At 35.3% G+C, this 19,924-nt stretch overlaps 1 protein-coding gene across 12 annotated transcripts in view; it reads left to right on the top strand.

The window, feature by feature from the left end:
* Nucleotides 1-19,924, top strand: part of UBE3A (ubiquitin protein ligase E3A) — a 104,853-nt gene that overhangs the window by 54,237 nt on the left and 30,692 nt on the right. The gene's annotated exons all lie outside the window — the stretch shown is intronic.

The raw sequence follows: 19,924 nt of genomic DNA, 5'->3' as shown, positions 1-19,924 counted from the left end.
TGTCATCTAGTGAGCTCTCAATTTCTTCTTAGTCATTGAAGACTGATCCCTGATCTCCATGCTCTTTCACTCTACCTCAAATCTGCTGTCTTCTTTGTTTATATGATTAACCCCAGCTCCCTAGCATCTCAGTGCCCCTACTATTTTATCTGCAATAGCATTTGCTTCTGTGTCACTGCAGTTCCCCACATGTATGGGTATGTCAACCTGACCTGTTGTATCCCTGAAACTTTCAGAGAAAACACCCTATCTCACTCAGGTTGCAGTCTTTGAATGCTTTCCTACTTTCTTAAACTTGTTTTCTCTCATTGCATCTCTACTTCCTTCTCTTTGAGGCATGTCCTATGGGCCCTCTACTATATTCTGACATCAATCTTCTGGTTCCTCTAATTCCTTACATGCATTTCTCAGACCCAGCAGGTTGCATAAATATTGTTTCACATGTCCCTTCTTCTGGAGAGCAGTAAGCACATACTAATTGATTAGGAGGAAACAGGTTTATATCAGTTTATATAAGAAGTAAAGAAAAATGTTCGGGTAGCTTTTAAAAGAATTATGGTAAAAAAAATAACAATTTACCATATTAATGATTTTAAGTATACAGTACAGTAGTGTTAACTGTTTGCACATTGTTGTTCATCAGATCTCTAGAACTTTTTCATCTTGCAAAACTGAAACTCTGCATCCATTGAATAGCTCCCTTTTTGCCCCTCTTTCCATCTCTTGGCAAATAACATTTTACTTTCTATTTCTAAAATTGAACTATTTTACTACTTCATATAAGTGAAATCAAGAAGTATTTATCTTTTTGTGATCGGCTTGTTTCACATAGTGTAATGTCCTCCAAGGTCCTCTAAGTTGTAGTGTATTATAGGATTTCCTTCTTTTTTTTAAGGCTGAATAACATTGCATTGCCATATTTACTTTATCCAACCATTTATTGATGGACATTTACTGTGCTTCTATTTGGCTATTGTGAATATTATTGAAATAAATATGAGTGTACAAATATCTCTTTGAGAGCCTGTTTTCAATTCTTAGGCCTCAAAGTAGGATTACTGGATCATATGTATTCATTTTATTTTTTTAACACTTTTTTTTTTTTTACAGTAGTTTCAGGTTCACATCAAAATTGAGAGGAAGGTTCAGAGATTTCCCATTGCTACGTCTCCTACACATGTATAAACTTTCCCATTATCAGCTTCCCCCACCAAGTGGTACATATGTTATGGTACATGTGTTACAGTCAGTGATCTTACATTGATATATCATGATCACCCAAAGTCCATAGTTTATATTAGGGTTTGTTCTTAGTGGTATACATTCCATGGCTTTGGACAAAGTATAATGACGTGTAACCCACCATCATAGTATTTTCACTGCTGTAAAAATCCTCTGTGTTCTGCCTGTTTATCCCTTTTCACTTCTCCCCCTCACCCCCATCCCTTGGCAACCTCTGGTTGGTTTATTGTCTCCATAGTTTTGCCTTTTTCAGAATGTCATACATTTGGAATCATACAGTATGTAACCTTTTCAGATTGACTTCTTTCATTTAGTGGTATGCATTTAAGTTTTCTCCATGTCTTTTCATGGTTTTTTGTCAGAGATAGTACTTCTCTTTTAGCACTAAATAATATTCCATTTTCTGGATGTATCACAGTTTATTCATTGACCTAATGAAAGACATCTTGGTTGGCTCCATGTGTTGCTATAATGAATAAAGCTGCTATAAACATCCATGCACAAGTTTTTGTGTGGACTAACGTTTTCAACCACTTTGGGTAAATACCAAGGAACAGAATTGTTGGATCTTGTGGTAAAAGTATGTTTAGTTTTGTAAGAAATGGCCAGATTATCTTCCAAAGTGACTGTACCCTTTTGCATTTTTACCAGCAATGGATGAGAGTTTCTGTTGCTTCACATCCTCACCAGCTTTTGGTGTTATCAGCGTTCTGGATTTTGGCTTTTCTAATAGGTGTGTAGAGGTATCTTGTTTTAAATATACATTTAAATACGCCTTTTCCTCATGACATATTATGTGTGACATATTATGCTTAATTGCCATCTGTATATCTTCTTTGGTGTGGTGTCTGTTAAGGTCTTTGGCCTTTTAAAATTTTTGTCTTTTTGTAGAGACAGGTCTCACTATGTTGTCCATGCTGGTCTCAAACTCCTGGCCTCATGTGATCCTCCCATCTTGGCATCCCAAAGTGTTGGGAGTAGGGACATGAGCCATCATGCCCAGCCTGGCCCATTTTTAATTGGGTGGTTTTCTTTCTTATTGTAGAGTTTTAAGAGTTCCTTATACATTTTAGTTAATAGTCTTATCAAATGTATGTTTTAGTAAATATTTTCTCCTCATCTGTGGCTTTTCTTTTCATACTCTTCACAGTATCTTTGCAGAGCAGAAATTTTTAATTTTAATAAAGTGCAATATATCAATTTGGGGGGTGGTGCCTTTGGCATCATCTAAAAGTCATCACTAAACCCAAGATCTAGATTTTTCTCCTTTTGTTCTCTTGTAGGAGTTTCATAGTTTTGAGTTTTACTTTTAATTCTTTGATTTATTTTGAGTTTATTTTTGTGAAGGGTGTAAGATCTGTGTCTCGACTCCTTTTTTTTTGTTTGCATATGGATGTCCAGTTGTTTCAGTACCGTTTATTGAAAAGACTTTTTTCCTCCATTTTCTTAATTGTATTGCCCTTGCTTCTTTGTCAAAAATTGTTATTGCTCCTTTGATTATATTTATGTGGGTCTGCTTCTGGCTCTCTGTTTTGTTTCATTGATAAATGCCACACCATTTTGATTATTGTAGCTTTTATAGTAAGTCTTTTTTTTTTGAATTTCAAAATATTAAGGGGATATAAATGTTTTTGTTACATGGATACTTTGTATAATACTTAAGTCAGTTACCAGAATAGTGTTCACTGTATCCAATAGGTAACTTTTTATCCCTCATACCCCGCTCTAAGTCTCCCAGCTTCCTGGTTTCCAATGTCCTTTATATCTCTTCTTGCCCGTGTGTATCCATCTTTTAGCTCCCACTTATTAGTGAGAACATACGGTGTTTGGTTTTCCTTTTCTGAGATACATCACTTAGGGTAATGGTCTCCAGTTCTATCCAAGTTGCTACAAACAACATTTCATTCCTTTTTATGGCTGAATAGTACTCCATGGTATTTACATACCACATTGTCTTTATCCACTCATTAATTGATGAGCACTTAGGTTGATTCCGCATCTTTACAATTGTGAATTGTGCTATGATAAACATTCGAGTGCAGGTGTCTTTTTTACAATAAGTCTTGAAGGCAGTAGTGTCAGTCTGACTTTGTTCTTCTGTTAATATTGAGTTGTTAATTTTTATTCTGGGTCATGGAATAGCTCTCCATTTATTTAGTTCTTTGATTTCTATCATTGATTTTTTTTTCAGTTTTTCTTATATAGATATTGTACAAATTTTATGAGGTCTGTACCTAAGTATTTAATTTGGGGAATGCTAATGCAAATGGCATTGTGTTTTTAATTTCAAATTTGACTTGTTCATTGCTAGTATACAGGCAAGCTATTGTCTTCTGTTATGTGAACCTTGTATCCTATAACCTTGCTGTAGTTGCATATTAGTTCGAGGAATTTTTTGTGGCTTCCTGTAGATATTCTACACACACAGTCATTTCATCTGCAAATAAAGGCAGTTTTATTTCTTTTTTCTAAATCAGTATACCTTTTATTTCCTTTTCTTGTCTTATTGCATTTTCTAGTGCTTCTCTATGGAGTGGTGAGAGGGGATATTCTTGTTTTGTTCCTAATGTTAGTGGGAGAATTTCTAGTTTCTCATTGTTAAATATGTTAGCTGTAGGTTTCTTGTAGACATTCTTTATCAAGTTCCCTCTATTCGTAGTTTACTAGAAATTTTTATTATGAATGGATGTTGGTTTTTGTCAGAGGCTTTTTGGCATCTGTTGATGTGATGAGATGATATTTCTTCTCTAGCCTGTTATGATGAAGTACATTAATTGATTCTTAAATATTGAACCATCCTTGCACACCTGGAATAAATCCCACTTAGTGGTAATGAATACTTTTTTTTACACATTATTTTATTTGATTTGCTAATACTATGATGTACTTTTGCATCTATGTTTATGAGAAATATTGGTCTATAGTTTTCTAACAATGTCTTTTGTCCGGTTTTGGTATTAGGGTTATGCCGGCTTCACTGTATGAGATAGGAGTATCCCCTCTGCTTCTGTCTTCTGAAAGGGATTATAGAGAATTGGTGTAATTTCTTCCTTAAATGATTTGTAGAATTCATCAGTGAACCCATCTGGGCCTGGTGCTTTCAATTTTGGAACATTATTAATTATTGATTCAGTTTCTTTAATAGATATATGCCTTTTAATCAAGATTATCTATTAAGAGTTCTAACAGATTGTATCTTTCAAAAAAATTGATTTTTTTCATCTCATTTATCAAATTTGTGAACATAAAGTTGTTCCTAGTATTACTTCAATATCTTTTAATGTCCATGGGCTCTATGGTGATATCCACTCTTTCATTTCTGATATTAGTAATTTATATCCTTTTTCTGTTGTTCTTAGATAGCTTGGCTTATTGATTTTTTTTTCCCCAGGGGACCTGTTTTTTGGTTTCTTTGATTTTCTCTATTGATATCCTATTTTCACTTTCATTGATTTCTGTTCTAATTTTTATTACTTCCTTTCTTCTTACTTTGTATTTAGTTTGCTCGTCTTTTTCTGGTGTCCCAAGGAGGTAGCTTAAATGATTGATTATAGATTCTTCACCTTTTCCAATATATGTATCACTGTTCTAAATTTCCCTGTAAGCATTGCTTTTATTGTATCCCATATACTTGTTAACATGTGTTTTCATGATTTCTTTGACTTATGATATTTACAACTTATGGCCTTATCAGGTTGTAAGTCAAGGAACACATCTGTATACATAGGCACGCATAATAACATACATTGTTGACATTATTTTGAACAGACTTTTATCTGTTAGATCTTATTAAGTATATAAGAAAAATAAAATGTTTTATTTTACCTTCACTTTTGCCTTCATTATTTTTCTTTATTTAGATTCGAATTTCTAACCTTAATATTTGTTTGCAAGGCAGGTGTACTGGCAACAGATTCCCTCAATTCTTGTTTCTCTGTAAAAGTCTTTTTCACTTTTAAAGAATAATTTCACGGCATAAAAAGTGCTAGGTTTGTGGAGTTTTTAACTTTCAACACTTTAAATTTCAATATGATGTTAACTGTAGATTGTTGTATATGTCCTTTATTATTTTGAGGTGTTTCCCTCTGTGTCTAGTTTTTTGGGAGTTTTTATCATGCATGGACAATGAATTTCATCAAATGCTTTTTTTCTGTTTATTGAGATGATCTTATGGTTTTATCCTTCATTCTGTTAATATGATATATAATGTTTATTGGTTTGCATATGTTGAGCCATCCTTGCATTCCTGGTATAAATCCCACCTGATTGTGGTGCATTATCTGTTTTTCTTTTTTGAACTGTAATTGCTTGTTTTATTTATTTTATCTTAAATTTTTTATTTTTTAGAGATGTGGTCTTGCTATGTTGCCCAGACTGGTCTTGAACTCCTGGCCTCAAGTGATCCTCCCACCTCAGCCTCCTAAGTAGCTGGGACTACAGGCACACACCACTGTGTATATTATCTTTATGAAGTACTGTTGGATTGGATTTGCTAGTATTATTGAGGATTTTTAATGTGTGTTCATCGGGGGTACTGGCCTGTAGTTTTTTTTGTTGTTGTTGTTGTGTCCATGTCTGGTTTTGGAATCAGGGGTAGTGCTGGCCTCATAGAATGACTTGGAGAGAATTCTCTCTTCAATCTTTTGGAGTAGTTTCAGTGGGGGTGGTAGTAGTTCTTTATACGTTTGGTAGATTTCAGCTGTGAATCCATAGGGTCCGGGGCTTTTCTTTATTGGGAGACTTTTTATTACTGGTTCAGTCTTGCTACTTGTTATTGATCTGTTCAGATCTTCTGTTTCTTCCTGATTTAGTCTTGATAGGTTGTTTCCAGGAATTTACCCATTTCCACTAGGTTTTTCAAGTTTGTTAGTGTATAGTTGTTCATATTAGTCTTTAATGATCTTTTGTATTTCTGTGGTGTTATTTGTAATGTCTCTTTTCATTTCTGATTTTGTTTGTTTGGGTTATCTCTATTCTTGAGTTAGTCTAGCTAGTAGTTTACTAATTTTGTTTATCTTTTCAAAGAACCAACATTGTTTTGTTGATCCTCTGTAGGTTGTTTGTTCTTTCTTCTTTTTTTTTTTTTTAACTCTGTTTCATTTAGTTCCACTCTGATCTTTATTGTGTCTTTTCTCCTGCTAATTCTGGGTTTGATTTGTTCTTTTATAGTTTCTTAGATTGCTAGTTTGTAATCTCTCTGCTTTTTTGATACAGGCAGTTACTGCTGTAATCTTCCTTCTTAGCACTGCATTTTCTGTATCCCTCAAGTTTTGGTATATTGTGTTGCCATTTACATTTGTTTCAAGACATTTTGTGATTTCCATCTTAATTCTCTGTTGACCCAGTGGCTATTCAGGAGCATGTTGTTTAATTTCCATGTTTTGTGTAGTTTTCAGAGTTCCTCTTGGTATTTATTTCTTGTTTTATTCCATTGTGTTCTGAGAGGATACTTGATATGATTCCAGTTTTTATTTTTTCTAATGTGTTGAGATTTGTTTTGTGGCCTCACATAGGTCTGTGCTGGTACAATAAATGTATATTCTTCAGTTACTTAGAATGTTCTGTAAATGTCTCTTAGGTCCATTTGTTCTAAAATGCAGTCTAAATCCAGTGTTTCTTTGTTGATTTCTGTCTATATGATTTGTCTAGTGCCAGAGTGGGGTGTTGAAGTGCCCAATAGTTCTTTCTCTTTCTCTCTTTAGATCTAGTAATATTTGCTTTGTGAATCTGCGTGTTCTTGTGTTGTGCGCATATATGTTTAGAATTGTTATATCTTCTTGCTGGATTGATTCCTTTATCATTATTTAACCTTCTTTGTCCTTTTTTTACTGTTCTTGCCTTGGTCTGTTTTACTAAAGTGTAGCTGCTCCTGCCCACTTTTGGTTTCCATTTGCATGGAATATCTTTTTCCTTTTCTTTACCTTTAGACTATATGTGTCTTTACTGATAAGATGAGTTTCTTGTAAGCATCGTATAATTAGATTGTGTTTTTTTTTAATTTATTCAGCCATTCTATATTTTTTAAGAGGAGAATTTAATCTGTTTATGTTGAAAGATATTATTGTTATGTGAGGCTTTTTTACTGTCATGTTATAATTATTCTCTGGTTGTTCTGTATAGTCTTTGTTAGCTTCTTTTTTTCTCTGATGGTTTTTGTGGTTTGGTGGATTTCTGTAGTGGTACCATATGAGTCCTTTCTCTTCTTCCTTTGTGTGATTGCTGTACCAGTGAGTTTTAGAATTTTGTGTGGTTTCATGATGGTCAGTGTTTTTCTTTTCATTTCCAGGTTTAGGACTCCCTTGAGCATTTCTTGTAGGGACAAACTAGTGGTAATGAATTCCCTCAGCATTTATGTGTCTGGGGATGACTTTATTTATCCTTCATTGATGAAGGATAATGAGACTGGGTATGGTATTCTTGAGTGACAGAGTTTTTTTTCCCCTGCAGCACTTTTAATATATCATTTCGTTTTTTTTCTGGCTTGTTATGTTTCTGCAGAGAAATCTGCTGTTAGTCCGATGGGGTTTCCTTCACAGGTGACTATATCCTTTTCTTTTGATGTTTTTAGCATTTGCTCTTTAATTGTAACTTTAGACAATCTGAATATAATGTGCTGTGGGATAGACTTTTTGCATTATATTTTTCTGGGGATTGTTGAGCCTTCTACATCTGAATGTCTAAATCTCTTGCTAGACATGGAAATTTTCATCTATGATTTTGTTATATAGGTTTTCTAATCCTTTCTTTGCCGCCAGGGATACCATTAATTCATAAATTCAATCACTTTATGTAGTCCCAAATGTCACAAAGCCTTTGCTCTTTTAAAAACTTTTTTCTTGGCCAGGCGCGGTGGCTCACGCCTGTAATCCTAGCACTCTGGGAGGGCGAGGCGGGTGGGTAGCTCGAGGTCAGGAGTTCGAGACCAGCCTGAGCAAGAGCGAGACCCCGTCTCTACTAAAAATAGAAAGAAATTATCTGTCCAACTAAAATATATATAGAAAAAATTAGCCGGGCATGGTGACGCATGCCTGTAGTTCCAGCTACCCGGGAGGCTGAGGCAGTAGGATCGCTTAAGCTCAGAAGTTTGAGGTTGCTGTGAGCTAGGCTGATGCCACGGCACTCACTCTAGCCCGGACAACAGAGCGAGACTCTGTCTCAAAAAAAAAAAAAACACAAACAAACAAACTTTTTTCTTTATTTTTGTCTGACTAGATTATTTCAGCAGACTCCAGTTCTGAGATTATTCATTTTGCCTGATGTATATTATTTAGCTTTCAAATGTATTTTGTCTTTCCTTTAAGGAATTTTTCAGCTCCAGAATTTTTATTTGGTTATTTTAAAAAATATCTATATCTTTAATATTTTTGTTCATATCTTTACATTGTTTTTATGATTTCTTTATATTTTATATTGTTTTCAGAATTCTTTTGTTTCTCAGGGAGCTTCTTTATGATCATCAATATTTTGAATTCTTTATTTGGGATTTTAGAAATTTCTTTTTGATTAAAATCTATTTTTAGAGAATTATTTTGTTCCTTTAGGGGTATCACATTTCCTTGCTTCTTCTCCTGTGTCCTTACGTTGGTATCTGCACATTTGGTATGACAATTGCTGCTTCTATTTTTGTATTTCCTTTTGTAGGGGAGGACTTTTTCCTGAAGATGTATCTATGTTGTTTGTTGGGTAGGGTATTTTGTCTTTGATTCCAGGTTCATACAGTAGTGTAGTCTCTATAGGATTTCTTTAGCTGTAAACATTGTTAGTGGTATCTGTGATTTACTTAGTGGGTTAGGGTGCACTTATTAGTGGAGGCTGTGGTAAAGTTGTTCTGGGCAATGGGATGCCAGGTGGGCTAGTCTTCAGGCCCTGGTGTTGGCAGTGGTGGGCTGAGTGTGCCTGTCTGTGTGCTCCAGGGAGGTGCATGCTGGCACCTTGTGTTGGCAGTTACTGGCAGGTTGATTTTGGGGCCTCCATGTGGCTTGCTTGGATGCCAGTAATGGCAGCAGCGACTCTGGCAGGTGGGCAGGTTCTAAGGCCCCTGGGGATCTAGGGTGACGAGGGTGATGGGAGTATCAATGATGGATTGATTCTCAGGGTCCCAAGTAGTGTGTATTAATGTTGACAGTGGCTGTGGTAAGCTGGGTGTGCCAGTCTCCATGCACCCCAGGTGATGCTTGCAGGTAGGTTCCAGTTGAGGTTGCAGTGGCTGGGAATTCAGGCTCATCTTCATTCTGGCCTCTAGGAGAGATGCACAGATACCCAAGATGGTATATTGGTTTGGACAATCCCCAGGACTCTGAGCTATCTGCTCTGTTTGGGCAAGGGTGGGGAGGAGAGGAGGGAAGCTAGGCTGGGCAGACTTGTGCCCAGGCCTACCAGTGATGGGAGTAGGCACCAGGCATGGCGGGCAGGGGTGGGGTCATCCTTAGGCCCCAGGTTGGGCAGGGGTGGGGAGGAGAAGGAGGGAAACTAGGCTGGGCAGGCTAGTGCCCAGGCCTACCAGTGATGGGAGTAGGCACCAGGTATGGTGGGCAGGAGTGTGGTCATCCTTAGGCCCCAGGTGGACTGCTGTGGTGAGAGGTGGTAGCAGCTGCGTCAAGCCTCCACCACTAGAGAGGGTAGTGCCACACTCCATGGCCACAGCTTGGGCCAGCTAGTGGGGGACATGTGTCTCCTTCATATCCCAGTCCCAGTGACCTCTCCCAGTGACCTCTCCTGTCTTCCCACCAGCTGCAAGAGCTCACAACCTAGCTGGCAGCCAATAATTCTCATCTCAGATTCTGATAGCACTTGCTTTTTGGCCTTGTTGGCTTCCTAGCCTGGGCTTGTTCCCCTCTGACAGACCAGTTTTCATAATGCCCTAGTCCCAGTGCTTCTGGGTCCCAGGACAGCATGCAGTTTACCAGAGGCTAATTTTGAAAATGACATCTTGCTCTAACTTCTCAGGGCTCAGAAGGGTGTGGGCCACAGCAGGAACTCTCTGGAGCGGTTCTGTCCCACAGACTCCTGGCAGCTTCCTATTCTAATTCCAGGGGTTGTTAGGGTCTATTACTCACCTCTTCTTTCATTGGGAAGTCACTTTCAGCTCCCAGCTGATCCTGCCAGGGATATTATATTGCCTTTTCTCCTTTCCCCTCTTTTGTGTCCCTTGTCATTTCTCTGTGGAATTCCAGCATTCTCTCTTGGATAATGTACTCAAAATGTGACTGTCTATACATTACTCTGGTTCTTTTAGGTGGAGAAAGCTTCTAGTAAGCCATCTTTAACCCCTTGCCCCTCCTTTTGGTTCTTAGGACTTTCCTCTCTCTGCTTACATTGTCCTTTTTTTTTTTCCCCCTTTGTATGTTACCTACTTAATCCCTTAGGGCCCTGCATATTAATCATAGTTGTTTTAAATTCCTAGTTTGTTAATTCCAACATCCTTGCTATGTCTGATTCTGATACTTGCTCTGTCTCTTCCAACTTTTTTTTTGACCTTTTATTATGCCTCAATAATTTTTTCTTTTTTCTTTTTTTGAGACAGAGTCTCACTTTGTTGCCCAGGCTAGAGTGAGTGCCGTGGCGTCAGCCTAGCGCACAGCAACCTCAAACTCCTGGGCTCAAGCGATCCTCCTGCCTCAGCCTCCCGAGTAGCTGGGACTACAGGCATGCGCCACTATGCCCGGCTAATTTTTCTATGTATATATTTTTAGTTGTCCATATAATTTCTTTCTATTTTTAGTAGAGACGGGGTCTCGCTCTTGCTCAGGCTGGTCTCGAACTCCTGACCTTGAGCGATCCACCCGCCTCGGCCTCCCAGAGTGCTAGGATTACAGGCGTGAGCCACCGCGCCCGGCCAATAATTTTTTCTTGATACTTGGACATGATGTACCAGGTAAAAGGAATGATTGTAAATGAGCCTCTAGTAGTGTGATGTTAAGGCATGGGGGAAGGAGAAGCATTTTGTAGTCCTGGGAATAGGTCTTTACTGAGCTAATGCCTGTGGACTGTGGAACTTCAAAAGTGTCTTTTTCCCAATTCTCCCTAACCCCTTAATTGGAACAGGATTGAGTATGGTGGCCTGGAATTCGGTAATTCTCTTCCTGCAGATCAGTTAGGCTTTGATACAACCCCAGCTTATTATCTGGTTTCCCTTGAGGATTAATCTTGTTAAGAAAAACAGTGCTCTGGTGTATTTCAAAATGATTTATTTTCATCTCCTTTGCTGATGGTTTGGGGATTTTTCTCCTATATTTACTGTGAGAATCTGTTCAATTTCCTGGAGTTAAAACACAATTGGGGGGGACCTATAACTGGGTCCTCCGGGAGTTTTAAACTGAAACTCAAGAGTTGTCCACACTGAGCATTAGTTTGTCAATTATAGTTCAGATTTTCCTACCCTCCTTGACACTGGTTCCCTTGGAGGTTTCTGCTTTTGTTTTTCTTCTCAAATAAATTGTGATTCTGTGTGTTTACCTGTCTGTCTTTCTCAGTTTTGTGTATAGTCATTTGCCTTGTGACCTCATTTCTATAGATCTAAGAATATTTGTTGATTTTTCAGTTTGTCTGTTTTTGCTTGTTGTTAGGATGGAGTGGCAACTTCCAAGATATTTACATGTGATACTAGAGGTAATTTTATTTTTATTTTTTTGAGGAACTTCCATATTTTCCATAGTGTCTCTACCATATTACATTTTCACCAGCACTGCACAAGGGTCCCAGTTTCTCCGAATCCTCACCAGTGCTTATTATTTTTTGTTTTTTTGTATTTTTGTTTCCTAATGGTGTGAAGTGATAACTCATTGTGGTTTTGATTTCCATTTCCCTAATGATTAGTAATATTAAGTATCTTTTCATATTGTATATTGGCCATTTATATATGTTCTTCAGAGAAAGAACTATTAAAGTTGTGCATCCAGTTTTAGCTAGATTTTTTTGTTTGTTTTTTACGGTTTTAAGTTTAGGTCTGTAATCCATTTTAAGTTCATTTTTGTACATGGTGTATGTTAAGGGTCCAACTTCATCCTTTTCCATGTGGATATCCAGTTTTCCCAGTAGTTTGTTGAAGAACCTATCCTTTCCCCACTGTACAGCCTTAGCATCTTTGTTGAAGATTATTTGACCATATTTGTGAGGGTTTATTTCTGGGTTCTCTCTTGTGTTCCATTGGTTTGTATGTCTGTCTTTATGCCAGCACAATACTATTTTAATTACTGTAGCTTTGTGTAATATGTTTTGAAATCAGGAAATGTGAGGTCTCTAGCTTTGTCTTCAAGATTGTTTTGGCTATTCAGGGTCCTTTGAGATTCTATATAAATTTTAGGATGATTTTTTTTCTATTCCTGTAAAAAATGCCATTGGGATTTTGATAGGGATTGCTTAGGGTAGTATTGCCATCATAACAATATTAAGTCTTCCCCTTTATAATGTCTTTGCATTTATTTGTGTTTTCTTTCATTCATGATTATTGTATAATTTTCAGAGTACATTTCTTTCACCTCTATGGTTAAGTTTACTTGTAAATATTTTACTCCTTGATCTATTTTAAGTGGATTCTTTACATTAATTTCCTCTTGGATTATCGTTAGTGTTTGGAAACAAACTGATTTTTGTGTGTTGATTGTGTATCTATAACTTCATTGAATTTATTAGTTATAACAGGTTTTGTGTGTGTGTGTGTGTGTGTGTGTGTGTAATCTTCAGGGTTTTCAGCATATAGGATCATGTCATTTGCTAACAGAGGTAATTTGACTTTTTCTTTTTCTTCTTTCTTTTTCTTGCCTGATTGCTTGCCCTGACAGGACTTCTCCATGGCATGTTGAATGGAAGTAGTGGTATTGGGCATTTCCTTGTCTTATTTGTGATCTGAGAGAGAAAGCTTGCAGTTTTTTGTCATTGAGTAAAATGTTAGCTGTGGGCTTTCCATATGTGGCCTTTATTATGTTGAAGTAATTTCCATCTTTTCTTAGTTTACTTTTTTTTCATCATGAAAGGGTGTTACATTTTGTCAAATATTTTTTCTGAGACGAGATGATTATGTGGTTTTTGTCCTTCCCTCTATTAGTGTAGTGTATTAAGTTGATTGAATTTTGTATGTTGAACCATCCTTGTATTTTATGAATAAATCTCACTTGAGGATTTATGAAATATAATCTTCTAAATGCATTATTGAGTTCTGTTTGCTGATATTTTGTTAACGGCTTTTGCATTAGTATTCAGCCAGGGATATTGTTGTTTTGTTTTCTTGCAGTATATTTGTCTGATTTGGGTATCTGAGTAATGCTGGCCTCATAAAATGATTTTGAAAGTATTTCTCCTCTTCAGTATTTTTAGAGTTTAAGAAAGATTATTGTTAATTCCTGAAATGCTTGGTTGAATTCTCAGTGAAGCCTTATTGTCTTGGACTTTCTTTGTTGGAAGGTTTTTTATTACTGATTCCATCTCTTTATTAGTTACAGGTCCATTCAGAATTTTCATTTATGATTCAGTATTAATAGGTTTTATGGGTCTATCCATTATCAAAGGTTATCAAATTTGTTGAAGTATTATTGTCATATTTGTCTGTTATGGTCCTTTTTATTTCTGCGGCAGCAGTTGTAATGTCTCCTTTTTAGTTTCTGATTTTTGTTAGTCTATTCATTTCTTAGTCTAGCTAAGAGTTTGCCAATTTTGTTGATTTTTTTCAGTAAACCATCTACTATTACTTTTGTTTTTTTCCTATTTTTTTAATTGTCTGTCTTGTTTATTTCTGCTGTAATTTTTTAAATTATTTCCTTCTTTCTGTTAACTTTGGGTTTAATTTGTTCTTTTTTTCCTAGTTCCTTAAGGTGTAAAGTTAGTTGATTTGAGATTTTTCTTCCTTTTTTTAACTGAAATATGACACTTTTAAAAAAGCATTTTTATTTTTAAAGATGATTATTTTATGTATATATTTAGTTCTGTAATTTTACTTTGTTTTTACCATATAAAAAGCACTCTGGGCATTAAAAGTATAATAAAAGTTAATAAAGTATTCCTAGATGGTCATTATTATGTTACTCATATTTCTAACAGCTAAAAATAATGTTTTGTATTTAAATTTTTTTCATGAAATCTATCTTGTTATATATTTAATGCCTTTTTGGTTGGTTCGTGGTACTAATGGATTTACAGTTGTAGGTTCAGTCTTGAAATACGCTTATAAATTCACATGATCCCGTTGTAACAGATGCTAGCTCATACTGAATATAGCTGTGTCACAGATGTCTCTTTTTAGATCTATTTTTGCAAGGCCTAGGGCTATTTAGGATACCATTGCTCACTCTTCACAAATTTTGCATTAAAAATAACTTTGAGAGATGGAGTGGAGTTTTTACAAAGGCACCATCCTAGAAGAAACAAAGAGACATCCACTTATGAGAAACCATTAAGCAGTGGTTCTTACATTTGTAAGCCTTGGGTTGTTTCGGTTTCATATGTCTTTTAGATTCCTCACGTCTTCATTTTACTTCATCTTCAATGAAGATCACTCTACTCAATGTCACACATTCCTTTTAATCTTTCCTTTTTTAATCTTCTTTTATTATTCTGTACTTTATCCACCATTAGTTTTTATGTTGTATCTCACAGTTACTATTTCTCTTTTGCTCTGTCACTGTTTTTAATTCTAATTCCAATCTTTTTTGTTCACTGTCACATCTTCACTTTTCTGACAGCTGCTATTTCTGTGGTTTCATCTTCTTAGTGCTTGTATTCATTTCTTGTATTCCAGCCATCTTTTAAGTTCATTTTAAGATCTTTTTCAGCTTCTTCCTCCTATATCGGTGGCAGCCATTTCAGTGGTTCTGACCCCTGAAGTTTGCCATTTATATAAGAACATTAAATATATTTTCTTAGTATATGTGTCTCTGACAGGTAAATTAAGTTGTTGTGTACAGTTATGATCAACTTATAACTCTTATTTTTATCAGTATTGTTATAATCATTTTTTTGGTAAGTACTAGACTATTCCAAAAATTAAATTATAAATCAACACACATAGTATTAGTGCCACTGATAATACTGAAATTGTTTTTCTTTTTTCTGCCACTGGTACTTTAAACCATTCTGTCTGCCAATTGACATCCTTTCTAGAAAGTTGCAATATAATAACAGTGCTGTTTCCCCAACATTTTACTATGAAAATTTTCAGACATGCAGCAAAGTTGAAATAATTTTACAGCTGACACCCATATAACTTCCACCTAGATTCTGCCATTAATATTGATATTGCTTTATCACATATCCATTTTTCTATCATCAATTCATCTTAATTTTTTAAATGCATTTCAAAGTGAATTGCTGATATCAGTACACTTCCCTCCAAGGTGAAACCATTTTTAAAATGATTGCTGTCAAATTGTCTAGAGTAAACTCCGGTCTTCTGAATATCATTTATTCCATAGAACCTTTATTTGTAGGACTGTCTCACTAATTCAGTCATAGAAATAAATAAATGGAAAGTATTCTCTATTTTAAGCAGAGAAGTATTTTCATGTGTCTACTTTAACTTTTAAACTCTCTCACTAGAAGGTCTTGCTTGACCTTCACTAGTGTCTAGATAAGAAAACCATGTTTTATTTTAAAAATCAATATATTGTAAAGTACTTTGTTTTTTGAGTGGTAAGAAAAGTCAGTGAATTGTGAGGAAATTATAAGAAGTTAGCTATAACTCCTCGGAATTTTGATTATGAACAGCTGATAAAGTGTCACTAAAGGGACCTAGTCAGGGAAATGCCTCTCTTTATTCTTTTTTGCTTTCTTTCTCTTTTTCTTCCCTCGCCTTTTTGTCCTCTCTCTTTTTCCTCACATTCTTCTTCCTTTTGTCCCTCTCGCCTTTTCTTCTTTTCTTTAATAATATTTGGGGAAAGGCATATATTTTATTGCATTTATTTGCTGAGGGGAAAGAGAGAGTCAAGAGACCAAGTCATGAGATGGAAGGGCCACTGGAGAGCAGAGAGAACCGACTCTAAATTAAGGGCTGGGAAACATTTTCTGTGAAGGGCAGGTGGTATTTATTTTAGGCTTTGCAGGCATAAAATATTCAACTTTGCTATTGCAGTGTGAAAACAGCTATAGGCAATATGTGAATGAATGAAGTTGGCTTTGCTCCAATAAACTTTATGGACACTAATTTGAATTTAATATAATTTTCACATGTCACAAAATGTTTATTCTTTTTCATATTTTTTTCAACTAGTTAAAAATGTAAAACATTCTAAACTTGACAGCTATAAAAAACCAGATGACTAGATTTGACATGAGCTATGATTTGATGACTGCTATGGTAACAGGGATTAAACCTTGGACAGGAAATATACCAAAAAATCAGTATTAGTGTATACTTTTCCAATTTAGAGGCCTTTTATGTGCTCTAAATTTTATATGCCATTTATATGCCCTAAATTAGGCGGAGATACAGATGCACTCAGATAATTAAGGTGTCATGAGACTGAGGAAAAAAGAAGAATACTTATACTCGATTCCACCATTTATGTGGAGGTTCTGGTGTGGCTTCGTTTAGTCCTGTCTCATCAGTGTAGCTGCTATTTGTAATCTTGGGGTAGAGAAGCAGATCAAATAGAACAGGCTACTCTTAATCCTCCCTTTAATGATATTAAAAGCTCAAATTTTGTAGTCAAGCCTGGGTTCAAATCTCTTATTAAATGTGTGACTTATGCAATTCTTCTCAGCATGAGCAGAATGGGGGGTAATATAGCTAACTCATACACTTATGAGGGTGATAATAACAATTACACCAACAGTCATAGCAGCTAACACTTACATAGTGCTTAATATGCACCAGGCAGTATTCTAAGCACTTCATTTTTATTAACACATTTAATTCTCTCAGAACATGATAATTCTTACATATACACCACTATTTTAATGACGAGAAAACTGTGACAAAAGCAAGGCTGAGTAACTCATTCAAGGTCACATAATTAATAAAATGCAGAGCTAGTATGTGAGCTTGGGCAGTCTGGCCTCAGAGCACGAGCTCTTAGCTGTTAAGGTTTATTGCCTTCTAAAGTGGGAATATCTATAAAGTGCTTAGCACATAAGTCCTCAACAAATTAGAGACATAACAACTTTACAGAATACAGTGGTATCATTTCCTGAAGAAACTTAGTCTACCCGTGTGGTACCAGATATGCACAAATGTGAGGTTCAAATTACGATTTTTCAGAAGGTTTTTACTCTTTTTCAATTGCACATTATTTATGGAATTTTTTTTTTCCATAAAAGTTTTCAGAACTGCTAATGTTAAGAATTAGTTATTTCAGAGTGAATCGCCTTCTGCAAAACAGTATAGTGGAAATGACTTAGATTCTGAAGCTGAAAGACTCTGGGACTCCTAGTCCTAGTTCTGTACTTTCTTAGATCTGTATGATCTTGGGTACATGATTTGACTCTTTGAGTTCTGTTTCTCTCTTTAACTATGGACTGAAGATATTCCTCAAGGTCATGGGATTCAATGAGATAACCTATGTCAAAGTTAATCCTCAAGGTCATGAGATTCATATGAGATAACCTACGTCAAAGTGCCTAGCAGTTTCTCTAATACGTTTGTTATCAGGCATTCAACAACTGTTTGTTTCTTGCTGACCTCCCTGTTACATAAAATAACTTAAAAATTCGTACTGAAAGGACTCTTCAAGGTAGAAAACTGAGGCCCAGAACATTATTTGGTCATGATTGTGTAGCTACTTAGAGACAGAGGGAGCTGGCACCTAATAATGCAGGTCTTCTAATTTTTCAGTCTTGCCCTATTTTCGCTGTTCACACTCCTTTATGCAGTAAGAGATAGGAGTATTATGTATATAACAGGTTTGGGAAGTTATTTAAAAAATATCTAGAGTATTTTGGTATTTTGACTGTGAAAATCTTTTCAAAATCATAAGGATAATTTAGTAAACTTTGAGGCCCTTCAAATCACGTATATGAAGTTTTAAAACTGCTAATGTTTTCCCCATTCATATTTATTAATTTTTAATATATGAGTAGCATGCTTATTATAGAAAAAATAAATTGGAATCAAAAAGGTGGAAGTAGTTTTAAAACTCATTCTATCACATCACCCAGGGAAAATGACTATTAACACTTTGAAACAACAATGGGTTCATCCTACACCTGCTACTTTGTAAGTGTCGTTTGTCAGTTAGTGATGTTTCAGGAAGACCGTTCCATGCCAAATTCAGATCTTGGCAATTTTTATTTATTTAATTGTGTGAACTCTATATCAATTCATTTTAGTAATCCCCTATTTTAAGACTTTTCATACACGTTCATAATTTTTCTCCAGAAAGGAAATGTCTATTTGCATTTCTCACTGGGGAAATCTGCAGTTTGGAGAACATGGCATTAAACTGTCATTCTTTATTGAAGAATGCCAGTATATGTTTTTAAATCATCTAGATTCTACGTATCCCTTTCTTTACATGTTGTCACTTTCATATTTTGCATAATGATATATCTGGAATAATATTTTTTAATTTTGAAAAGTGGGATTGTTACTGCTACATATATAATAAAATATCTCTTAAATCATGTTCATACAATTTTAAGTATGATTTGTGATTCTTTTCCTATTTGCATGCAGTGAGTGGTAAATTTGCTTGTAACTTTTGAAAAATATAAGCACGATAATGAATTGAATGTGTTTATCAGTTTTTGTCATCTATCTTCATGGTTTAGAGTCAAAGTTCTACTTTTGAGACAAAATTGGACTTATTAGTATGCTCCTTATCTACTTGTTGCCTTGTTAGTTTATTGAGCTTCTCATGATTAACAGGATGTAAACTCTAGTGCCATTGGCAGTTAAGTCCTACATTAGTAGGATAATTGTATGAACATTTTGAAAATTAGGTGAATTATTTTTTCCTATTGTTTCGATTCTTTGTAGTTTTTATTTCCATACTTGTGAATTTGGGGCCAAAAAGAATAGCTATGACTTATGTTTCTTTGGATCCAGTAGTCTACTTAAATTATGGTAATCTCATGTCATCAGTAGGAGCATGGAATTTTAGAGTTAATAAACCATAGAGATAGATAATTGTAAGTTCATTTTCTTGCTTGTTCAGATAAGCCCTTCCTCAGTCATCTTGATTGCTCTGCTAGAACAGCCATAATAGAACATTAATCTATATACTTTAAGTTCACAAGTAACAGGAGTTAAGATTTTGCCTAATGGAACTTAAAATATCCCATGTTCCTATGATATGTAATTAATGAAGAGGTTTAATGACAAGTTTTAGGTTTAATATAGTGTACTTTTAAAGGTACTTTCTTGTAGTATAGCACTAGCTTTGGATATTTCACGTATAAATTTATTTTTAAATCTCCCATGTGGTTGATAATTGGGAAACATAATTTCTATTCCAAATAGATAATCTATGTTAATTACAAATCAAGTATTCGCAAACTATTGAAACAAAATGGTGATTATGTAAAGAAAATTGGACTGATGCTTTAAATAGACTCATTTTCTTAATGCTAATTTTTAAAGTGATAAAGTAATAAAACTCTTAGCCATAAACCTTGTGATTTTTCAGCTATTGTGCTAAACAATTTAAGCACATATACCATTAAACAAGCTCTCCCCCTTTTTAACCAAAGGAAACCATACTCTGTTAAAACAGTGCTTTCAATATGCATTGGCATTCTTTATTGTAATATCTTAGGA

This window comes from Eulemur rufifrons, chromosome 3 (assembly GCF_041146395.1).
Source record: "Eulemur rufifrons isolate Redbay chromosome 3, OSU_ERuf_1, whole genome shotgun sequence".
NCBI lineage: Eukaryota > Metazoa > Chordata > Mammalia > Primates > Lemuridae > Eulemur > Eulemur rufifrons.
The sequence above is the reverse complement of the archived record's forward strand: the minus strand, read 5'-3'. Positions and strand labels throughout refer to the sequence as shown.